This window comes from Labeo rohita, chromosome 13 (assembly GCF_022985175.1).
Source record: "Labeo rohita strain BAU-BD-2019 chromosome 13, IGBB_LRoh.1.0, whole genome shotgun sequence".
Lineage (NCBI taxonomy): Eukaryota > Metazoa > Chordata > Actinopteri > Cypriniformes > Cyprinidae > Labeo > Labeo rohita.
Genome location: NC_066881.1, coordinates 612,365 through 618,984, shown reverse-complemented (window position 1 = coordinate 618,984; position 6,620 = coordinate 612,365).

The following is a 6,620-nucleotide window of genomic DNA, read 5'->3' as shown; positions in this document are numbered from 1 at the left end:
CCGACCGAGGCGACGCAATCTGCATGACGTGTTGATTTTTATTCGCAAACGTTAAACAGAAAACATTTCCCATTGTTTTGCCATTGCATACAAAACAAAACTAATCTGGACTGATGTAGTGTATTTAATCAAGATTCAAAGGAAAAGTTCAGTTCCAGAACAAAAATTGACAGATAATGTACTCACCCCCTTGTCATCCAAGATGTTCATGTCTTTCTTTCTTCAGTCGTAAAGAAATTGTTTCTTGAGGAAAACACTTCTTCAGTGGTTTCCACGAGTTTGAGCTTCCGAAATGCAGTTTAGATGCAGCCTCAAAGAGCTCTAAACGATCCCAGCCAGGAATAAGGGTCTCATGTAGCAAAACGATTGATCAAAAAAATAAAAACGGATATACTTTTAACCTCAAATGCTCGTGTTGTCTAGCTCTGCGATGTGCATGTGCACCTCCGGTTCAGTACGGTTAGGGTGTGTCAAAAAACTCCCATCTCATTTTCTTCTCCAGCTTCAAAATCTATATCGCTGTTTTACCTTTTTTTGTAAGGAGTGTTTGATCCTCCTTGCGCGTTCACTTTGTAAACACTGGGTTGGTACTTCTGCAGCGATGTAGGAGAATTTTGAAGTTGGAGAAGAAAATTAGATGGGAGTTTTTCGACACACCCTAACTGTCTTGAACCGGCATACACAGAGTTCACTCAGAGGTAGACAAGACGAGCATTTGAGGTTAAAAGGTATTTAAATTCTAAACTTTTTAGAAAATAACAGATCGTTTCGCTAGATAAGACCCTTCTTCCTCTGTTTGGATCGTTTAGAGCCTTTTGAAGCCGCATTTAAACTGCATTTTGGAAGTTCAAACTCGCGGGCACTGTAAAAGTCCTCTACATGAAGAAAAATCCTGACATTATTCCTCAAAAAACATAATTTCTTTACGACTGAAGAAAGACATGAAGATCTTCGATGACAAAGGGGTGAGTAACATTATCTGTAAATTTGTGTTCTGGAAGTGAACGTCCCCTTTAATTAAACATTGCTTTGTAGTTGAGAGGATTTGATTAATAGATTTGTAGATGGTAAAGTGTCACATTCACATTGGTCTGCTTCTAATCCACTTGACTGTTCTCATTTAAAAAATGATTTTAAACTTTAGTGTAATTTTGTCACAACTGAAAGATAAAAAGGCAATACTGCACTGTGAGCTAGTATTATAATGTTGTATAAAGCTGCACTCTTTTCTTTTGTTATTGTATTTTTTCATACAGTTTTTCTAAAACTGTATTTGTTTATACTTTTCTCTGCCTTACAAACATCCTTGTTTGCTCCCAATGTGAATGATGATGATGATGATGAGTCCGTGATTTGAGTTACAACCCTGAGAACAGAGATGTTTAACACTTAAATAGTTATAAAACAGTCTTTATTTAGGGATAAAATCAAAAGTCAGGCCCATTTACCATACAATAAAACAGCAATTGTGTTTGTTTTTATTATATTTTAGATAAACAAAAATAAATAGTGGAATAGAATGTCAATATAGACCTTTAATGAATACAGCGGCTATGTTGTAGAGATTTTGGCTCAAACTCTGTCTGTTCTGCAAACAGCAGGGTGCCAGCACTAATAACACAGAATAAACCGTCGTCTGGTTTTGCCTCCGTGACTGGGAGAGAGAGACTCACAATGAAGATGGGTCAATCTCATTTGAAAAATCAGAATGATGAAGTTAACATAAATAACAATGAAGACAAAGAGTCAATGTGATAAGCAATGAATCGTGTTACCATTGTAAATGTACTGGTCACACTTAGACTAGAACTCAAGCAGAGCTAGAGATCAAAGACTTTCTCTTTGGCCATAAAGTACTTTATCAGTCCCAGCAGACGCTCTCGATCAGGGTGCTGTGATCCATGTAGGCCACCGTCTGTAAGACAGGACAACAATTACTTTGAAGAAAAACACTAAAGTCTATCAACACATTGGTTTTTATACGGTGAGTGATCAGAGGTGTCGGGTTCAAGCTCTTAGAAAGTTCATGATGAATTGGTATTTTCTACACTTGATTTGTCCATCTCAACTCAGTGGCCTGCTGAAAGATAAGGGTGCTCTCTGAGGTCCATCAATCAAACAATGTCGTGTTATAAAACTATAGGAAATGTGAATACATTTGATGTAAGTCTCATAATTTCCTCTTGAATGCATCGTGAGCCTCATGTGTTTGTATGTTGTGGTCACTGACACATCAACATTAATAAGACAGTCATCTGTTACTCACGCATACAGTCTTAAAGGAGAAGTCCACTTCCAAAACAAAGATTCACATATAATGTACTCACCCCCTTGTCTTTCTTTCTTCAGTCATAAAGAAATTATGTTTTTTGAGGAAAACATTTCAGCATTTTTCTCCATATAATGGACTGATATGGTGCCCTGAGTTTGAACTTCCAAAATGCAGTTTAAATGCAGCTTCAAACGATCACAAATGCGGTTGTAAACGCTGCTTTGTAAATGTTTTTTAATTTCAAACACTCGTTTTGTCTTGCTCTCCCTGAACTCTGTGTATTCTTGTTCAAGACAGTTAGGGTCCATTATATGGAGAAAAATACTGAAATGTTTTCCTCAGAAAACATAATTTTTTTTTACGACTGAAGAAAGAAAGACATGAGCATTTGCAAAACGTTGGCCCCTTAGCGCTGGCCCTGCATGGGCAGCCCTCACCTAACCCCCAGGTCTACACTATTCAAAGCCACTAGATGGAAAGCCTGCAACCATTAGCCGAAAAAAGCGTAACGGCTAAAGCTAACGCTGCCAGTCTGGCAGTACGTGGGAAAGGAGACCAGAGGCTGTTTTCTTTGAATGGATGTCAAGAAAGGCTTCATTATGCTGAATAAACATCTTTTTAGAGGGAACGGCTTATCATTTAATGAATCGACAGCCTATCTGCTAATCTTTAACATGTTTACACTAAATGGTATTTTTGGATTGAACTATTTTTAGAGTTTACCATGAAAAAATGCTGTTTTATTAGAGAAGTCACTGACTTTTTGTGACAGGAGGGATTCAGCTTACGGCACTCCTCATTCATTCCTATAGTATCCATCGGCGATTGAGTCTCGCACAGCTCTGACTGAAATTTGTTGATGTCAAGGCTGTAATGAGATGGTTATTAAGGGACACGTGATCCAAGTTAGCCATTACACAATAGTAAGTAATACAGACCCTCTCATCTCCCTATAGTAAGGCAATCTCTGGCACTATTAATCTACAACAGGGGTGTCCAAACTTGGTCCTGGAGGGTCGGCGTCCTGCAGAGTTAAGCTCCAACCCCAATTAGACACACCTGAACCAGCTATTCAAGCTCTTATAGACTGCTTTGTCTGAACTCTGAAACTAAAAGCACTGAATCTTCTAAGTGCACTGCTGGGATCTTCTTCAGATGTCACTGATGCTGTTGTCTTTTAGCTCTATGAACTGTGCCTCATTCCATATACCTGAAGAAGATATGGCTGCTCATCAGTCAGAACTTTGCTGTCTTGTTCAGATTGGACCCCATTACTCTGGAGGTAGTCACCAAGTTCATTCAAGTCATTTTTCTCTATATCAGTTTCTTTGTTTGAATACATTTCAGGTAAGTAGTTTGTCTTTTCCTGCTGCATTTCAGAGGTTTATTCTACTGGCTCAAAATGTATACAACCACACATCATTTCCTTTCAATATCTCTGGGAGCATTAAGTGCTCTTGTGCTTCTGCTCTTTTTAAATTGTCAATTTGACACACCAGTGGTTTAATGCCACTTCAGTTTACAGTGTACATATCCCCCCATTCAGAATTGATGTTGCTTATAGTCAAGTCAGCCTTTTTTTGCATCTTCCACTGAGAGTGCTGGAAGGTGAAATGGAGCAAGTGAGATGGATGTGTCAGTATATTCAGCTGAAGTATCATTTTGCACAATTTTGTTCAGCTGGAGCAACACCTAAATGCCAGGGTGATGAAATCAGCAAAGGTCATGTTTTGTTATATTGTTTGAAAACTTACCTGCAATTTACATGAGGACACTGTTAAACAATCAACACAACATGAAATTGTGGTGACATTCATTCACAAGGACTAAAACTGAAAATGTCACAATGCCATGCTCTTGAAGTTCTTTAAGATCTGTCAAAAACTCCTTTAGAAAAAAAGTTTAGTAGGATGAAAAAGCTGAAGTCTATAAAACTGCTCAGATTAGCAACTTTAAAATACATCCAAAACATTTTCTTAGCTTAACTGACTTCAAAGGCATCTTGGTATAAGATAAGTACTTGTTTAGGTCTCCTTAAATGAGTTATTGGACTTCAACACTGATCACAAATGTCACATAACTGTAAACTGTAGGTTTTTTACATGTAGAGGGTTTTACTGACATATATACTGTAGTAGGTGAACGGCTAAGTAAACAGGTAGGTAGACTTGATAAACTGGCAGTGGATGATAACTGAGATGATAAGCGGTTGGTAAAGATGGAGCCACGCATGGAGAACAGTGAAGAGGACTGGAGAGAAACACCCCAGATGAATGACGATAAGTGTGTGTGTCTGGAGTGGAGGACGGGGGGTTTGACAATAACTCAGCAGGAGAGTCTACATACTGAGACTTGGCACATTGCTACCATTTGGTCTACCAACACCGTTGTGAAAGTGTGTTTTTCAGATATTGTGCATGATGGTCTTTTCTGTTCTTATTATGTTCGAATAATATTTGAAAGTAAAGCACTAGAGCTGAGTATCAGCACAGATACCTGATTCCATTAGATTCACAAGACCTCAGTTATATTTATTATATATAAATTTGCTGGAAATGTGCTCATCGCTCATCCTCAGGCCGAGATCTGAGATCCGAGAGTAGAAATGTGTCATTCCATCACTGTCTCACCAATGGATCCTCTGCAGTGAATGGGTGCCGTCAGAATGAGAGTCCAAACAGCTGATAAAAACATCACAATAATCCACAAGTAATCAACACCATTCCAGTCCATCAGTCAAATCCATCATTATGACTTTTTAAACTAAAATACGAGTCCATAATCCATAATACCGCTTCTTCCAGTGGAACATTGCAGATCTCATCAGCTGAAGAGATTTCACAATGTGCTCTGCCTCTGTTTCTGTCAGGGTGCAAAAATTGCGTTTTGACTCATCTAACCATCACTCATGATGGCCACCCTGTTCAGCAACTTTACAGGACAGAGCAATGTTTCTTTGACTTCATTATACAGTCTCACCACGATCTCTTCTGTTTGCAAAATAGAGGCTAAAAAATGCTCCAGCACAATGCTGTTTGTATATAAAGACTGTAATAGACTCTCAGTTTTTTAGTGCATATTGTGAATGGTGAGCGATTTTGCTAGGATTGTTTAATTAGGTTGTTTGTTCAGATGTGAGTGTGGTGCAGTGCTCAGGCCCAGTATCTGCTGTGTCTCCCAACAGTTTGTGATCTTCTCTTAACAGTTCTGTCTTCCCATTTGTGAAGAAACCTCAGCATTCTGGATTCATGAACTCTGTCACATGCTATATAATAAAAAATCTGTAAATCTCGCATTTTCTTCCACTATTTGTTGCAGCTGAATTGGATAAACTCATTTGTTGTTGTTATTGTATTCCCTTCCTTTGCCTTTGGTTGACACGGCATCCCATATCGCTCCAATCACTGCATCTAAGTCACTTTTAAAGTTAAAAGTGCTCTAGGTGCAGCTCTGCTTCTTAACAGCGTTTGGCCTCTAAATGAAAGTATATGCCAATTTACACAGACTTTTTAGACGACATATTTTGTTAGCAGTTATTTTATTTTTGAACATCTTTGGAATCAAGAATTAGAAATAGGAAACCACTCCGAATACACTATGAGTTTTAAAATATAAAGAGATTTTAAAACACTGGGCATCAGTCACTAAACGACCGAAGATCACACACAAGTTGCTAATGTGCTACAACCAGGCTTTCAAAATGTGCCAGCAAAGTTCACCCTGCAGCGATGTGAAAGACTGAAAGACTGATGAACCAGGGTTATTCTATCCAATAATGGTTTTTTATATAACTCTTCACAAGTGAAACATTAGCATTGTGGTGTTTAATTGGGTAAAATAGGTATAAGCATGTTTTTCTTTAATTATTCAAGGCCTAAAATACAGCATCTTTTTTTTCCTTTTGTTATTTTGACCAGTTGTCATTTTATGCACATAAATGCTTTAAACGACAACATTTTTATTTGGGATATGGAAGGAATATTGTTAGTAGTTTACAAAATGAAACAAAAATGTTAAACATTGTTAACTCAGAAAAAAAAAAAAAGAGCTGTATACTCTATAAAAAATCATATTGCTTTTTTTATGCTGTTATTATCCATCCATCTTTGTCTAGTGTAGGGTTGCCTGTGAATATTGTTGTAGTTTTCAACAACACATTAACATGTCTACGTTATTTATAACAAACAACGTGTTATTATTATTATTTGACGCACATTGTGCTCTTTAATATGTTGCTTAATGTTGTAATGCGGCATTTCGCTGTTGCCAGCAACATCATCTTACACGGATTCATTCTTGAGTTAACAGTGTTGCCATAGAAACGCATAATTTGTATCCGAAGACAAGA